Here is an 18,782-nt window from a genome sequence, read left to right as displayed (position 1 = left end):
CGCATGTCATGAGTCCTGAGGAGTCCCTTTAGCTAGGCCTAAGAGACCTTAAGGCACAAGCCTTAGTCATGCTCATGACTCTGACTTCGACCATCAATCTTTAGCCTTTTCCTTCACTTAGTACCGCATCCGAACCCACTACATTGGTTTTAGAGCATTAACCTTTTCTTGCTAAGTCATGCTCATGACTTTGACTTCTACGATCATTCTTTAGTGTTTCCTTCAATTCCCATGTCTGAGCCCATTTCAGTGGTTCGCGAGTAAAATTTCTTTTGCTGAGTCATTGTCATTTTTGCCGAGTCCTGGTCATGACTATGGGTTCTACCACCATCCTTTAGTGTTTCGCTCACTTAGTACCCACGTGCGAACCCATTTCAGCGCTTTTTCAGTGTTATAATCTTTTTTTGCTGACTCATTGTCATTTTTGCTGAGTCATGCGTATGTCTATGACTTCTGCCATCATTCTTTAGTGTTTCCTTCACTGAGTAAGCACGTCAGAACTCATTTCGGTGGTTTGTGAGTGTTAATATTTTTTCGCTATGTCATTGTCATTTTAGGCGGCTGTTTCATGACCTACATGACACGCATGTCATGAAATTCATGTTATGACGTATCATTTATGTTCGTCATACATTGTTGTCATACTATGCCAATTTGGGTACCTACCAAGTTCACGAAACGACCATGAGAGCACCAAGACGTAGGCAGCTGTTTCATGACCTACATGACACGCGTCATGATATTTATGTCATGAACAATCATTTATGTTAGTCATACACATGTCATACCAATTCATACTATGCCAATTTTAGTAAATATGGAGTTAACGATACGACCATTAGAGTACCAAGTCGTAGGCGGCTAGATAGATACTGTCAAAGTGGCAAATGTTAAAGGAGCGTGCCGGCTTGGCGGGCTAGGCCAGCTGCAGCAAGCGGCGGGATCAGGTTTGAATGACGGGAGGGGGAAAGGCCACGCCCGCGGCGGCAAGATCGCCGGGTCGAGGGATGCAGGACCGCCTCTCGCACGCTCGCACGCACACGTGCTCTCGCCTCGCAGTCGCCGTGAATTCGAGCGCGCAAAGCGCGACGCCGCCCCTTCGGATTCCGTCACGGCCTGGAAGGTGCTTCCGGTTGCTGCTCGCGCAAAAATGACAAAATTTGGGGCGAAATCTCTAGGTTGTCGGCGGGGAAAATTCGTTATTTCGAGGGGGTCTCCCGCTGCCACTTCGTTACGTAGAGGTCTCAAATACATGTGCTTCCATGGAGTAACGTCGGGGAATAGAAAAACTTCGTTATATACAGTAATTCGTTGTATGGAGGTTTGTTATAAGCAGGTTTAAATGTACATCCAGTAGACGGCCAGATTCGTAAAAAGCCAAGCAAACAAAATCGACAGCAAATGGACGCGTTTCAATTTTACATTTTATATGTCCTACGTACTCCACAACATCCAATCACACAAAATTTTACATGCGATAGCAAGTTTTGGTTTGTGTTTGCCTTGCTTTATGTCGTTCGTCTAAAGCCTTTTTTTGTGTGTGTGTGTGTCGTATGTCTAATCACGCAAGAGATAAGGAAAAGAATCGCGAGGCTGTGCACTGAAATGTTGGGAGTAATTACTATTAATTTGCAGTTTACATGGTAGAAAAGGCCGCAAAGCAGCGCCGTAGTCAATTGCGGCAAAATGAGGCCATGCATCTTCTGAAAAAAAAAATAAAAAAAATTTTTTTTCGGCCCTTTCACTCCGTGAAGATGGTTAACCAGCGAAGGTGCAACGAGCGGCCCCGGTGTTTATCACTGGGTTAATCCCGAGGGTTCATTAATGTATTTCTTAATTATCAGGTTGCACACGTTCGGCTGCGACGGAGAAAACGACGTTACTGACGATATGCCCGCAATGCGCCGTTGTCGCTTGCGTTCGATGTCTCGAGTTTGCTCGGCGTCGTGGTTAGCATCATTCGCAAGCGGCCATTGCCGCTTGCGATTCTTCGAAATTAAATTGCTTCAAAATTAAATCTGTCCGTTGCGTAATACATTGAATGGCTCATACCCCCTTACGCAATGGCTCATGCCCCCGTAAACGTGGCCTCCCCATTACGACAAATGAAGAGAAGTGAAATTCTACGCTGGAATGATTAGCGGCAACGCACACCGTTACTAGATTACTTTGCCAGAGGTAATCTAGTAACGTTGGCAACGCAGCCAGCTCTGGAAGCAGATGACGACGAACGTGGGAGCAGTGGCACGAGCCAGCTGCGGAAAAAGACGCTTGAGCCAATGCTGATGATGATAGTCTTCTGTACACAGGCGATTTCGCCTAGACATATAAAGCTTCGCTTAAAAAAAAAAACGGGTAGCCTGTATCAGAGTTTCGTGGGGTGCGTGAAACGTCTTTGTGCTTGCTGCGGAGCTTGTATGGGCATTAGAGTATACAAATCACGTAACCAAATACACAAGTTGGATTGGATTCTAGAGTTTTACGTGTCAAAACCACGATTTGATTATGAGGCACGCCGCAGTGGGGGACTCCGGATTAATTTTGACCATTAGGGGGATCTTTAACGTGTCCCCCAATGCACGGGTCACGGAGGAGGAGGAATAAACTTTTATTGTAGAACCGGCACTTTATGATGGCCGGGCCTAAGCCTCCCATGAGGGGACGTCTTTGTCGTGTCGTCCACCCTAGTCACCGTCTACGATATCCGCCGTTTGGTGAGCCGCACCGGGCGTCATGCACATCCACTGTAATCACGGAGGCAGCTGACGCAAGCAAATGGGTGCATCTCCACGTCTATAAACATGGCGGCGCCCAGGGTATCGCCGTGAAAAAGGGTTTACACTTATATCTCGTTATAACGAAGTCGAACGGGCGCCGAATTTTTTTCGTTATAACCATTAGTTCGTTATAGCCATTGACTAATTATTATACGGCTAATTTCAGGTAAGTCATCACGGAGCTATTAGCTCCCGTCGCAGCCGAGTTGCTGTATCTACAGTAAAGTGCTAATCGAAAAACAACGAAAAACTGGGATCAAACACAAAAACACAAGAGCTGATTTTATTGCGCTCGACGCTAACCGCGTAGCCTTTCAAGTAGATGGCGCGAAAAAGTCTGTGATGCTTCGCTGCTGCATCTTCCTCAAGTGAAGTATGGCCTTCTCAGCAGCAGCTGCTATCTCGAGACCATCTTCGCCGTCTTCATACCCGTCAAAGTCTCTGGCTTTTCTCTGGAGTAGTGCCCCACTCACGGGCAAATGAGCAGCCCGTGCTTCCAAAAACCACTTGAACAGCGCCTTTTCCACTGCTTCAAAGGCAGGAGACCGAAGCTTCTTCTGCGTACCTTTTACGTTGCGTGCAACAGCGCCAGTGATGACTTCCTTGCTGCTGAGAATTGTAGAAAGTGGGCTCGGTGCGATGCCGAAGTCCTTGGCCACTTGCGTTTTCTTCGTCCCTGATGCAACAGCTCTAATTATGGCTGCCTTTTGATCCAGAGCGATAACTTTCCGTTTTCGTTTCGAGCAGCTGCTACCGTCAGTCATTTTACTGTCGTGTAACCGGCAACACGACGTAAAAAGCAAACGGGCTGACCGACCTACGCCCGCTTCCGAAACAAAGCAAACGAGTGCGCACTAGCACGCTAACAGAAGTTAGGCTTGGCAGCTTGGCTTGGCTAGATTGGTCAGCTTGGCTTGGGGCGTTGCCGGTGCAGCGCAGCCGTGGGAGATTTAAACTGGTACATTAAGAGGCCCGCAAAGCGCCGCGCATTTTAACAAATCAGTATTTTTTGTGCAAAGTGGGCGGTTAATTGTCATTTTGGAACGACAATTTTTCGTCATATCCCTTGATCAGTATAAAACGTTTTCGTTAAAACGTAAGTTTAAACACATGGGTTTCTATGGGGACTTTCAAGGGGAATTAAGATTCTTTCGTTATATCCATTATTTCGTTATAAACCGTTTCGCTATAACGAGGTTTAAATGTATATCAGGAAACCTATCAGATATGATAAAGTACAACAGAGAATGTTAGCTATTGAATGCCAGAAGCTTGCAGCTGGCGCTTTTCTGGAGAGGCTCGGGCACCACCGTAAGGGCAGTCGAAATGGTCGTATACATATTGCATCATATCTGAAGCAGTACTTACGACACGTGGCCACCACAACTGCGGGAACTTAGTGCAATTTCCTTCGGCTCTGTCTGGCTGTTCTTCAGCCTCAACCAATAACCCTCTTGTTTTGCTGCCCGAGTCTCCACGCCATTTCTGAACTGCTTGTCCGCTGGATGTCCGATTCGAAGTGCGCTGCTGCTTTGAATCCTTATTTGGATGGATGGATGGATGTTATGAGCGTCCCCTTTGAAACGGGGTGGTGGGTTGCGCCACCAAGCTCTTGTTATTTTGCCTAATGCCCTACCTTTATTTTTGAGAAACACACAAATACAAAGAATTCCAAGCATCAATCTTTTTGAGCCATTACCGGGCACTCCGGTAATGGCTCCGTTGTTTGTGGTCTTCCTTCTTTTCTGCCACCAAACCTCCAATCGCCTCTTACTAATCTCTCTAACGGACATGTTTACTTTGCCCCTGCTAGCCCTGAACCCTAGAGCTTCAAGGATGTCAGAGGAGCCTAGACTTGCAGCTGGGTAGATTTCTTCACATTCTGATAAAACATGTTCCACCGTTTCTCTAGCTTTACCACAGCAAGCACATGTCTCTTCATCCTTGGTGTACCTCGCTTTATAACTACGCGTTCTGAGGCATCCTGATCTCGCTTCGAAAAGTAAGGAGCTTCCCTTTGAGTTATCATAAATTATTTCTTTACTGATTTCGTTTTTTTTTCCTTTGTGGTAGTTAGTCATAGCAGGTTTCTTTTCCATTGCCGCCACCGATAACCTTGTCTCAGCCTCCCTCACTTTGCGTTTGACGTTCGTTGTTGCCGTGTTGCTGGCCATACCGGTCGCATATTTGCTGGTAAGCTTCCTAGTTCTATTCTTCCACTGTGAGTCAATGTTTTGCCTGTACTAATACCTGAGCACCCTCTTGCACCCCATCTAATTTCTTCCATTTTCCTCAGTTGTTCTTCAAAAACAATTTTACTCTGAGTCTCCCTTACTTCAAAATTAGTCCAGCTCATATCACCCTGCACAGCTTCATTAGTAGTCTTTACGTGGGCTCCCAACGCGAGGCGTCCCACTGACCTTTGGTTGCCATCGAGTCCTGATTGTACTCCCGACTTCAAGCAAACAACCGGATTTCCAAATGTAAGCCCTGAAACCATTACCCCTTTCCACATACCCCGGAGCACCTCGTACCTATTGTATCCCCATAGCGCTCTGTGTTTCATTATGGCCGCATTTCTCTTCCCTTTTGCTATTAATTTTTTCTGCGTCTCCAGATATCTGTCGCCTTCGTTTATGCACATACCAAGGTATTTGTATTCTTTTACTCGAGGTATTTCCTGGCCCTGTATCAACTCGGTCTGTTCACTGTTTTCATTGAATACCATAAACCCTGATTTTCTAGCGCTAAATGTTAATCCTAAATTCTCACATTCTTCTCCACAGATATCAACCAGACGTTGCATATCACCTTGCTTGTCAGCAAGCAACACAATGTCGTCCGCATAAAATAAATCTGGAAGCTGCTGCTCAACTATTGTGCCGGCGTGTTTGTATGAGAGGTTAAACCCGAAATTGATTCCTTCTAGCGATGGCTCATACCCCCGTAAACGCGGCCTCGCCATTACGACGACAGAAGAGAAGTGAAATTCTACACTGGAATGATGAGCGGCAAGCAGCCAACTGTGGAAGAAGACGACGATGAACGCGGGAGCAGTGGCACGAGCGCGTTCGCACGGTTGCGCCGAAGGGCGCCAACGAGCCAGCTGCGGAAGAAGACGACGCGACGCTCGAGCCATTGCTGATGATGATAGTTTTTGGCGTACAGGCGGCTGACGGATGAATCGGCTAGCCCCATACAGCTTCGCTGTAAATTATAGTGTGCTCGCGTGTAAGCTCACCTCGTACTCCACGATTTTTATTTGTGCCGCACACTTTCCGAAGATCACGGATGACACTGTTGATTTGTTCCCCCATGCGATGGATGATTAGCGGCGTACAATAAGTCACCACCGCGAACAAGACTGTTTCGTTATAGTAGTACTGGTCAGCGTCGCCTATCCTTTTGTAGAGGGAAAACAGCAAGTGGGGCTCGTTTCACGATGCCATTATCACACGGTGACAGCCGCCACACACAACTTCGGGGAATGCTCTGGGAAGGGAACATAAGGGAGCGTATGCTCGACATGGCCGCAGTGGCGCCGCCATACGATCACACGAGGCATGATAAACAGAAGCTTGAGTTTGATGGATTATATACTTACTCTTCTTACACTTTCTCGGTTAAGGTCCTCAATCATTTGCTGTAATTCGTCCCCATTGTTGCTGAATAGGACAATGTCATCTGCAAACCGAAGGTTGCTGAGATATTTGCCGTTGATTCTCACTCCTAAGCCTTCCCAGTCTAAGAGTTTGAATACTTCTTCTAAGCATGCAGTGAACAGCATTGGAGAGATTGTGTCTCCTTGTGGAGAGTGGGGTTGAAGATTAACATGCAGAAGACAAAGATGATGTTCAATAGCCTGGCAAGGGAACAAGAATTCAGGATCGCCAGTCAGCCTCTAGAGTCTCTAAAGGAGTATGTTTATCTAGGTCAATTACTCACAGGGGACCCTTATCACGAGAAAGAAATTTACAGAAGAATAAAAGTGGGTTGCAGTGCATACGGCAGGCATTGCCAAATCCTGACTGGGAGATTAATTACCACTGTCGTTGAAAAGAAAAGTGTACAATCATTGCATTCTACCGGTGATAACATATGGGGCAGAAACGTGGAGGTTAACAAAGAAGCTCGAGAGCAAGTTAAGGCCCGTATACAAAGAGCGATGGAACGAAAAATGTTAGGCCTAACGTTAAGAGACAGGAAGAGAGCAGTGTGCACCAGAGAACAAACGGAGATATCCGATATTCTAGTTGACATTAAGCGGAAAAAGTGGAGCTGGGCAGGCTATGTAATGCGTAGGATGGATAACCGGTGGACCATTAGGGTTAGAGAATGGATACCAAGAGAAGGGAAGTGCAGTCGAGGACGGCAGAAGACTAGGTGGAGTGATGAAGTTAGGAAATTCACAGACGCAAATTGGAATCAGCTAGCGCAAGACAGGGGTAATTGGAGATCGCAAGGAGAGGCCTTCGTCCTGCAGTGGAGATAAATATAGGCTGATGATGATGATACCTACTATGGCTAAGCGAGTAATTCTCTCAAATTCGACCACTCCCGCTGGGATCGACAAGTGTACTGCCGAGATGTGCCTCTCTGAACGTCGACAGAGAGGCTACACTTAGCCCCAATGGCGTCATGTGTGGCGTGACGGCGGCGCCATTTTGTTCACGCGAAGTATGCATGGTCGAGTAATGGCTTCTTTCCTCTATACACGACGATGCCAAAATGAGGTACGTGAATAGTCTGGTTGCAAATGTACCGAGTGTTTTATTTTAGCGTTAACACAAGTTAAAAAAAAATGCCTGTGGCATTCATCACAAATGTATTCATTGAGCTGAAATACTCGAAGAAGTATACGTTGCTTACACTGGACATCAAATGCACAATTGACAAATTAACAAAATTTCACTAATCAAACTTCTCAACTAATTACTTTAGCGCACATTGTGCAACAGACGAATTGAAGGTAGTGCAGTGATTTTTGAAGCTAGCACCAGTTTTGGGATAAGCGCATTGAAACTTGCCTCCAATATGCGTTGTTGTTCACTTACTTTTCATTTAACATAATGCCTTTTTATCCATTGAAGCTCAAAAGTTGTTGGAACCCCAATGCATTTCGTCGCAAACTTCGGGAACGCTTATCTCGAAACTGGTGTCATCCTCAGAATTCGTTCAAAATGGATATTATTTTGAAAGTAACCGGCTGCAGTTCGTTAATTGCAAATATGTGGCGTAAAGTAATTAGTTTGACAGTCAATTAGCAAACGTTTGTTAATTAGTCAAATCTTCAGTGTTTCTTGAGTCAATATCTGCCACTGAGGGTGATAAATCTCAAAAAGAATTGTGCTCATATCACGGGTGACTTTTGAACTCTTTGTTATTGATAAGATGAAACTGCGATAACAGATGATAAGCGATAACATAGTATATATTTTAACGCGAATATGTTTTTCACACGCACACAGGAAGGGTCACACATAGCGCTTGTTTTTGAAAATACTATATGTTTGAATATACTATATCAAACATGTCGCATCAACAAGGCCAGATGTCAATCCTTGCCAACTCGTATATACTATAGCATGTTTTCGTTACACGCGGTATTATTAGCAGGCGGCCCCAATGTTGACCGAACTGAAAGACATTTCATGTGAAAATCCGGAGTCGGCACATTGTCATAGACTTCCACTATGTCATAGTGTTAGCTTCGGTGATACGTTATCGTGATACGTCAGACCAATTGCGCATGCTGATTACCGCGTAGCTTCCAAAGCGCCCGCTTGCGCGACAGCAACAAATAAATGGTAAATCAATCATCGTTTATTGCCATCTCCCCCTGAGAACAAAATATTACACCATTGCACTTAACAAAAATGGGTACCATAAATATCGTTTTTCAGTGCCTTTTAAGTGATCGGCGTTCGAGATAGACGTTTACAGTATTGATGGGGAAATAAAAGCGGCTACTGGCATAGGTACCTAAACATATAAAGATTGGCAAAATGCAAGACTTCAATAGATGTAGTAAAAGTTGGTAAGCTCACGCAGGTTAAGGGACTATGCATCGCCACCCCGTTTCAAAAGAGATGCAATTAAACATCATCAGCAGCAAAATATATTTTACCGACGTTAAACTACTGTAACAAGGACACGCTGCTTGGAAACGACAGGATGGAAATGTGAACTCATGAAAGGGCACTCTTCCTTCGCTTTGGTGGTAAATATCCACTGCCAGTAAGTATTCCGCGCAGCGCGTGCGAGAAACGCTTAAATGCTAAGCCTAACGTGGCGGCCGGCAGTCCGCAGTAATGCTCCTGAGCCTCTCCCGTGTACGTTATCAATTATTAATTAGCAACACGCCTTAGAGCCTGTCGAAACTCCCTGCTCGTTGCTGAAGCAAGCTTTTGTACCGTCACGAATTGGAACGCGACATCTGTATCTGCTTGTTCCCACGTCGTCTGCTAACGTGTCGCGCAATCGGCATTGTAATCTTGTCCGAGGCCATTCTTTCCGCCGCGTTTTTTATCAGCGAGCTTTAAACACGCGTAAAGAGTAGCCGTTGCAGCATTCCTCTCGAAAGTACTGAACGCCGTACGCCCATGTACGCTGTGACTATAGCAGTTGGCCCACGCGTGCCTAATCTCACGTAAGAGGCGCGACAGAAAAATTCTGCTTGTCGTCTGCTGTTTTCTTGAACGGCGTTTTTGTTTTCGTCTCGCCTTGCCTGAGAATGCCCTCCACATCGCATGCAACGCCGTAACCTCGACGAGAGTGGTTTAATGTGTCGCCGCTACCTTGAATGTCCGGCTTCCGCTAATCAGAGCTCGTCTGTAGCGTAGAAGAAACGGCGGCCGCGAGCAGCTAATCTTCCACAGCGATCTGTCGTCTGCTGGCCAGAACGCCTGCTGCGGCTGCTGCTTTTGCTTTCTCGCTTACAAACGCATTGCGTTCTTTTTTTCACGACCTCTTTTTGCGAGACATAAGGTCCACATCTAGGTACTAGTTGCAATGACCACACATTAATCGCTCGCAAATGTTCTGTTAGCGAATAGGCACTTGAAACGACAAAAGCGAATAATATTACAGAAATTGGGTTGTTAACGGATCTTCATGCAAATTTCGTGGCGTCTGTCGCAAGTGTTATCACAATTACCTTCATCACCATCATATTTTCTTCGTAGAATTCGATTCCGAAAGCACTATTCTGGACACGGTCAAATACCGCCAAGTATTTATACATTTCATTTATTACATACTGCAGACTCGAGGTCAAAGCAGGGAAGACATAAAAATGCAAAGGCACATCAACACAAATTTACTGATGAGACGTTACATGTTCAAACAATGCTCAGTGACATAACATAATGCGTAGTCGAAACAATTCCAATAATTAATGGTGCGTGGAAGCAGATTCGAATATGTCGCGGTTTTTCCAAAGGGTATGCGGACGGTGGTGTCGAGTTTGTCTGGTTACAAGGAACGCTGCATATGGCGAAGGGTCGAGGTATAGCATTTTGTTAATTAATGGACGGATAATTTCAAGTAAAAAAGATGTCATTAGAGTTCGCTAGTTCTGAGGATGAGTGAAATTTTAGAGAATTTAGTTGTATGCCAACCGGACAGCTCGTTTTTGAGTTCGTTGAAGACAATTGACATTGCATTCAGTAATAGTGTCCTAGACCACGTAGGCACATTTTTATTTCGGCCGGATGATTGTAAAATCTTATCAGCTCTGACTGGCCCACAAGGTGGCTGTGCGCCCTCTATGATTGTTTCAAAACACCAAACACTGCGGAATTTAATGAATGTCGGAAGGAAAAACTCTGGTCCGCGAAGTGTGAAACGTTGCTATCGGTGTCCTTCCAACGTCATTGGACAAATTGACATTGCTGTTATGAATAAACCTTGATTTGAGATACCCTCTACATTTTTTTTGGTGTTTTGGTTGCACCCGCGATCTTCGGAGAACAAACAGACACCGAGTTAAGTGCGCAAAGTGAACAGTACAAGCGGCGCGGGCAAAGCGAGGCGCCCGCCATTGTTGATACTTCGTTGTGCGACAGGTCTGACACAGTAAGAAGGCCACAAAGGTATTTAGTTCCCTACACAGAGCGCAGTTTTAACGATTATGGATCGAGTAATGAACAGATACATTGTTTCATTGTTTTCTGCCCCCTGCGTGCGGCAAGGAAATAAATTTGTTCGAGGAAATATGCTTCCGCTTCCTGGTTTTTTTTATGCCAGAGCACCGATTCGTGCCAGACCGTAGCGCCACCTCATTTCATTGAGATGAAGCTGATATGTACGCTGGGTGTTTAGGAACTAAGGGCGTTTGCGCCTTGCGGGTGTGTATACGTGATTAGATGAAAGACGTTCGGCCCCAGATGCATTCGATACGAATCAAGAAAGAGAGGGTTGTCATCGCGTGTGCAAGAGCCAAAGTTGACAGCTGGAAGGACAGATACGGATGTGCAGATACAGAGAGGCGGACAGATGCAGGCTGACGATCACAGACGGATATGTACAGGGTGTTTCACTTAACTTGGGTCAAACTTTAAAAATATGCAAATGCCACGTAGCTGGACAGAACCAAGGTAATGTTGTCTGCCGTCGCTTATAGAGATACTCAGATTATATTTTTCCATTCCGCCTAATTACATTTTTCGTCCTAATTAATCAATCAACTTCTCAATTATTATAATTAGATGAAAAGTGTAAATGAGAAAAGTGTAGAGTAACATGAGAAACTACCACTACAGCTTTCTGTTGCTTAATATACGTGCTAGATGAAAGTGTTTTTCCGAGCGTGGAAGAAGCCCGCGAATACACGCAAGATTGCCGCGCGACCGGCAATCTTGCGTGTATTCGCGGCCATCTTTCACGCTCGGAAAAACACCTTTATCAAATCAAAGTAGATAGATAGAGACGGATGGACGGACGGACGGACGGATTGGACGTACGGACAGACAGACGTCCCAAAACTGAACAGTGGACTTTCGAGGGACGCTTCCATCGTCTGGGATTTCGTTTAATAGCGCATCTGAATTTAATTACACAGACGTTTCTTGCACTCGACATCATACCGGAATGCGGTATAACCTACTACTGGAATCGAATCCATTACTTATTCGTTCTCTACCACAGGACTCCACCGGCCCTTAGTCCACCGGAGTGAGCGCTATAATTATGTATGCATGATCTACTATTATCAGTCCTAAGTTATATTGTTTCTTCGCCGGGACTTCTTGACAGAGTTCTTCAGTAGTCAATAAATTCTGGGTGCGGCGTGGGCGCGAGTGCGCCGCTTTCAAGTTCGCTTTAGTCGTTTGCAAGCGATTGAGTATGGTGTGAAGTGTAACCTCGGCCAACGCCAGTTTTCGCTAACGAGATGACAAAGGTAAAGTTATGCTAACGAACGCGCTGGGCCGTTGAAATGTGCCGGAGAATGGACCGCGCCCACTGCGAGCAGTGCGTTTGATTGTAATCGAGTAGCCTTAGCGTCATGCAAATTTTTAAGCAACGGCCTCGTGACTATAATGCTTTACTTGTTCACCTCCGATCATTTTTCTATGTAAAGAATAACTTCTTTCGTAGAGGCACTGAGCGGATGATCTATACGTCGTTTGTATACATAGCCGCGTACAGTACGCACTAAGCAAGAAAGAGAGAAATTATTGCATTGCACGGATGAATCAAAACCATCTCGTGGAATATGCGTTCCGATTTACGCCCTTCAGATTATTGTTTTTATTGGACCATCTGGCCGACTGCGCGTTCCGAATTACACTCGATTATTATCTTTAGTGGCAATAAACTTGGTAAAACCAGTCTGTGGCGGATGGCGAAAAAAATGAGCTGTATTACTTGACCAGGTGGATGGTACTCGCACTAGAAACTGCAGGTCGAAGTTAGCTAATTGACAAGGTTTCGCGGATTGAATTTGCGATTCACTTAATTAAGAGCATACGTCCCGATTGCTGAACGGAAGTCTAGCAGGAATGAAGTCAGAAGTTGCGTGCTCATAGAACCAGTTTGGGTACAGCTCACTATATAGTTTCGAGAACATACGTCCTCAAAATCTGAGGCGAAATGCATTCATGTTCACGTTAACGCTATACCACCACAGTATCTTTGCATTGCTCACCACTGTCAGTTAGAACATCAGTGCACTTAACGAAGCAACAGCTGTTTAGCAGAAATCCTGTTTCGAGACATCCGTCCTCAAATTCTGTGGCGAGATGCATTGATGTTCTGGTTAACACTTACAGCACTGTATTGTTTGTGCGGTGCTGGCCAGTGTTAAGTGGAACGTCAGCGGATTAGTAGTGATGATAAATTCTGCTTCTTCAACCGTAAGCGTTGGTACGTGGCATATCAGTGATAAGTAAATGCGTTCAGGCCTTTACAAAGAAGCTACAAAAGTGGCCCGCGAGACTTACTGTCCATAATTAAGCACTCGTAGTGGGCGAACTGGCCTTTTATTGCTATAGCAATTATATGGACACTTCAACCGGATTTCTGCCGTCGGCGTCGCCGTGAGGTTCCGTATAAAGTCCAAGGGCGATAAAATCGTCGCCGCGCACCGTATGCGCGAGTGAAATCGCGCGGGGGACGCGCGCTATCACGGAGAGCGAACGCACGGAGGAAAGCAAACGCGACCTTCGACGCGCGAAAGGACGGAGGGAGGGAGGCGGGGCCATGCTGTGCTGCGGCGCCAAATGCGTGTCTTGCAACCGGGCGCAAGGCGAACTGGCCACTCAATCTCCCACGCGAAAGCAAGAAAGCGGGAAGGCAGCGCGGGAGGGAGGGGGGGGAAGCTTCTACTCTGCCAACAACTGCGCTTGTACTTTGACCGGCTGTGGTGGTCGCCCGCACCGTCTCTTAAAAGCGATCTCCACATGGCTCTGACCTTTGTATGCGCTGTGCATTCGCCGCTCAGTTTCCGTTGAAGCGAAAGACCGCACGAACCTTCGCTCGCTGCGGCGGCTGCGCTTGTTGCCAGCGTTTTGACAGTCGTTGTCTGCGGTCATTGAGTGTGATCTGATCATGTTTGCTTGTGCGCGCTGACACCACGCTTGTTAATTCAGTTAGTAAGCGAATGTGTCCAAGTTTATGCAGCCGATAAAACTACTATCCCGACTCCGAATAGCTCTTTACTAATTTGCTATCGCAATTGATGCTTCTCCTTTCGGCTGAAACTGCGACATTTTTTATCCAACATAAATCTTCTTTATTATACCATTAGTTTCGATAAATACGTCCTTGTCAATATTGCGCCGAAATTCACTGATGTTTCAGTTCATACATACCACCACTGTATTACGTGTCTCATCAGATTTAACCGGTACATAAACGTACTTTGTTGGGTTTAAGTGAACACTAAGGAGAAACGCTGAGTCACGCTTTGCTGGCAAACTCTATTTCCTTAATTTCGTGGAGCAGGCTGATCATTAGAACAGAAAACGAAGGTCAAAGTATCGTTATTTTTTAAATAAATTTCCCGCCGCGGAACCCTAGCCACTGGCACGTAAGTGTGACGTCACAAATTTCAAAGTATATTTCTTTCCTACTTGGGCCGTTGGTTGCTCAATGAAAAGTTTTTTGAAACATGCTAGATTCGGTCTTTGAATTTTTAGAATACAACGTATAGTGCGTCTTTAGTGATAAACATTTAACCATATAGGCGCGAGCAGCTAGGTGAAGTCAAAAATCTATGACGTCACGGCGAGTCAGTACGGAAACTTCACGACGGCGTCGCCACCTTTGTTATGTTTCTGCTACATTTCTGGCTTATTGCCAAGCGTCTTATCAAAAGACTGGCTTTTTCGGTATTGCAGAAGGGGAGTTTTAAATGCGCAAGCATTTCTATGCCTACCCAACGAGGAAACCCGTCCGTCCGTCCGTCCGTCCGTCCGTTCGTCCGTCACGTAAGACGATCGCTTTAAAGATAGGGCCCACGGCAGCGAGAGAATTGACCTTCGTGCTGCCTCTCGCTTCAACGCGAACTAAGCGGCGAGAACACAGCGCACACGAAGCTATCAGCACTCGGCGCACTCTGTCCGCATCGCACATCGCATTCAAGATAATGCCCACGCGACCGCGCCATTTGCAGCCGCCGCCGGAGTACGGTTGATCACGGTCGGTAATGGTTCTCATCGAGAGGAGGCAGCGTCATCGACCACGTCTACGTATATACGATGTCTACCAAACGTGACGCTGTTCAATTACGTCACGTACTATACCGCACGCTTCGGCCCGCCAGTGCTCATCTTCCACGAAGCAGCGGCATCATCCAAACGTACCATCATATAACACGAGTGAACCTTGCTACTACTCGCCTCTTCGTCGTCGTCTCATGCGGTAATCACAGTTACCATTTCGGTGTTGCAACCGCGCTTCTCTGTTTCACGATTCTTTCGTGGTGTTTCTCGCATATATACCGAACACAGCAGCATACGACGACGAAACATCAGGTGACTAGTAGCAAGTGCTTAAGCATCATTTAGATACCTCCCACAGGAGATTCTGCTTGTAATTTTTTTTTTTTTAGTGCAGCTCAAAATATTTTTCTCTTTAGCGTCCCTGCAGGAACTTTAGTGACCCTGTCGGAACGCGAATTCCATCGTTGTGGGCGTTGCTGCTTTCGCTGTTGTAATACATACTCCACGTGTTTCGCGACCCTATATGCACAGGGTGTGCTGCTCAGCGCAACGGTTATCGAGGGAGCTATAGCTCGACGTTATAGAAGGCGGTGGTGCGACGCTAATGCATTCATGTTCGAGCGCTGCGTTTTCTTTCGGTCCGGCATATCCGGGCACGGCCGGGCCGGTGATACAGATTTCTCGGCGCATATATCGAGCTCTTGTTTGCTTCTTTTTTTTTTCCCCCTTTTCGAGCTCCAGTCTACGCGCGCTTGGCGGCGTATAGACAGCTGTAGGCCGCTCGCATAAAACAGTGAGAGGCCCCCTCTGGGTGACCTAGTGTATTGCGCATGCGTCTTGGGCCGCTTGCTTTCCCCGCGTCTCCACCCAACAGCGGGGACGACCGAGCTTTGCTACGACCGCTGTGCGTTTTGAAATATTGGCTCGCTTGTGAAGGCAGCTTGCAATATGTTTTCTCGTATTTACTTGTTTGCACGCAAAGGCACCGGTATCTGTAGCAAAGATTAAAAGAAAAAGAAATAGACGCTCGATTCAGTGCGGGACGGCCTAGTAAGTAGTTGGTCTAGTATAAATAATTAGTCGTGCTAATAGTTGCCCGTAAAACGTGGCAGTAGCGTAAATATTACGAGTAGTAATAGTTGGCAGCAGCAGTAGTGCTAGAGGCAGTAGTAATAGTATTGGTAGTTAGTATCTTAGTGATGACATAACTTAGTACGATGATGATATTAGTATTACTTGGCAGTAGCTCGCCGCTGCAGTAGTAATAGAAGTAGTAGCACTAGTAATTAGCTGCAGTATCAAATGTACTTTTATCGTGTTTCTTAGGACATGTGCTTTGTGTTGCGTGTCAGCAGTTCAAATACATATTGCTTGCACTTAGGCCCTTCAGGAACATTCAAATTTTTGTCACTGCTTTTCGTTTGGTGCACCTAGAACTCGCTGTGTGTCTGTCTGCGTCTATTGTCTGTCTGTCTCACGAAAATGTGGTGATACAAGCACAGCGACGTCTTCGCCGCTTCGTATCAAATGCTACCCCGCCGTCGACAAGTCGCACAAGTCGTTCGCCATTCGAGGCAAGATGGGAGAGATCGTCTGCTGCGGTGAAGGTATACCGTTCTTCCTCGCACCATCGACTCTCAACATTTAGATCTGATGATATATATCCATTATTACTAAACCGTCTTAAGAAATTCTTGCTGTAGAATTCCCCGAAGGCACTTTACGACTTCCTGTCCGTAACCCAAATTTCCGGTGGGGCCGGCTAAGATTTAGCTATACCCGACGACAACTTTCTGTGGCACCACAGCCGAAGCTACGCGCTCGTAGGTTCGAAGCTTCGGTTCTTGTGTTACTACGCCAAGTAGTGTCAACGTTTTGCTGGCGGTTTACGGGACCAGGAAGACCAGTAATGGACACCAGAAAGCGAAAACTAAGAACAGCAAGTAATGGAAACCCCTTTTCCTCAGCAATCTTTTCATTTGTCATGAAATAAGTCTTGAACAAATAAATAAAACAATAATTGGTACGAGTTCTGTTACGCTACGTGGCTTACAGTTGCTTACATTCGTGGACTACATGCAGACGCGTAGTAAAATGTGTGCTTCGGTTCTGCAGCTTTCGTTGCGTTGCCACAGAAAGTTGTCGCCGGGTATAGTGCCTTCATGGTGATGAAGTTGGGAAATTTGCAGGCGCAAGTTGGAATCAGCTAGTGCAAGACAGGGGTAATTGGAGATCGCAGGGAGAGGCCTTCGTCCTGCAGTGGAGATAAATATGGGCTGATGATGACGATGACGGTGATGATAGTGCCCTCTCTGAAGCTGAGTATTAGTATGCTTAATTGGTTCACTCCGCGCGTAATGTTAGCGCGTTGCTTCGCCTGACGTGCGAAACACCGCTCTTTAGGGGGGGGGGGGGGGGGGAGCTTATACTGCCCTTATACGAAGTTTTTATTGCGATAGCAATTATATGGACACTCCAAAGCAGATTTCTGCCGTCGGCGTCGCCGTCGCCGTTGCCGTCGCCGTCACCGTGAGGTTCCGTATGACGTCAATGGAGATGAAATCGTCGCCGCGCGCCACCGAACGCTGTTTGTGCGAGTGAAAGGGCGCGAGGGACGCGCGCTTTCACGGGGAGTGAACGCACGGCGGAGAACAAACGCGCGTTCTGTGCCGTGCTCCCTTAAGGGCTGCAGAAGTAGGCGTCTCTTTCCTCCTTTACAATCACCATATATGTAGAGCAAACGCGCCTTCTTCTGACGCACGAAAGGCCGGGGGGGGGGGGGGGGGGGGCAGGGAAGGGAGGCGACGTTTAGCTGCGGCACCAAGTGCCTATTTCTATCAGAGGCTCCGGCAACAGTCACCAACGCCGCACGCATTTTGTGGGAACGCGGGCACAACGCCGACGGCGTCGACAACAGTGCTCTGTGTTGCCGGTGCTGCTGCATGTCCAAGTTTGTACAGCGGATAAAACTGCTATCCTTACTCCGTATAGCTCTCTACTAAGTTGCTATCGCAATTGATGCTTCGCCTTTCGGGTGAAACTGCGACAACTTTTGATTGTCAACTTCTGCATCACGGGTTATAGTTCTCTTGTTTGAGTTTCTGTTGTTACGACGTATTCTGCGATTCGGTAGAATTCCTCTATGCAGTAGTAACACTGTCCCTTCATTAGCTGATTTATTTAGTTTACCGCCCGAAAGCGACAAACAGAAATACTATGTGAGACGCCGAAATTGAGGGCTCTGGACTCATTCCTGACCAGCGCCGCGCCTCTCTAAAAGTGCCGCAATATCTTAGCGCACAAGTGTTTCTTCTGCTTTCTTTTTTAATTATCTACGTCCTCCTTTTATTCCCCATTGTTTGCTGTTTCAAATAAGTTAAAAACAAGGATAAGTATGACGGAAATGCCTGCACCGCATTTAGGCATAGCAGGTTCAAACGAATGTAAACATAAATGGCGATGGGCTTTGAAAAAAAAAAACATATAACGCGGAATAAATACCACGAAAGCCATTTATAATATACAGGCGTAATATCAGAATACTTCAGCGCTATTCCCCCTGCTATGAACGTCTGCTGAAACGCTGTCTGCAACGCAGGGCTGTCAATGCTGACACGCCCATCGCCTCAAGAGAACGACTTGTATATATTTAGATGCATAGATGTAGAGCCTAAAAGTTAGTAGCACATACTAACTCTATAAGAATGACCAATAACCAGGTAGTTCAATACGATGTGAGAAAGGAAAACGAATGGATGGATGGATGGATGGATGCTATTACCGTCCCTTTTGAAGCGGGGCAGTGATTCAGGTCATTGAACTATTGTTCTTATTTTGCATA

This window comes from Dermacentor silvarum, chromosome 5 (assembly GCF_013339745.2).
Source record: "Dermacentor silvarum isolate Dsil-2018 chromosome 5, BIME_Dsil_1.4, whole genome shotgun sequence".
Classification (NCBI taxonomy): Eukaryota; Metazoa; Arthropoda; class Arachnida; order Ixodida; family Ixodidae; genus Dermacentor; species Dermacentor silvarum.
Note: the sequence above shows the minus strand (reverse complement) of the source record.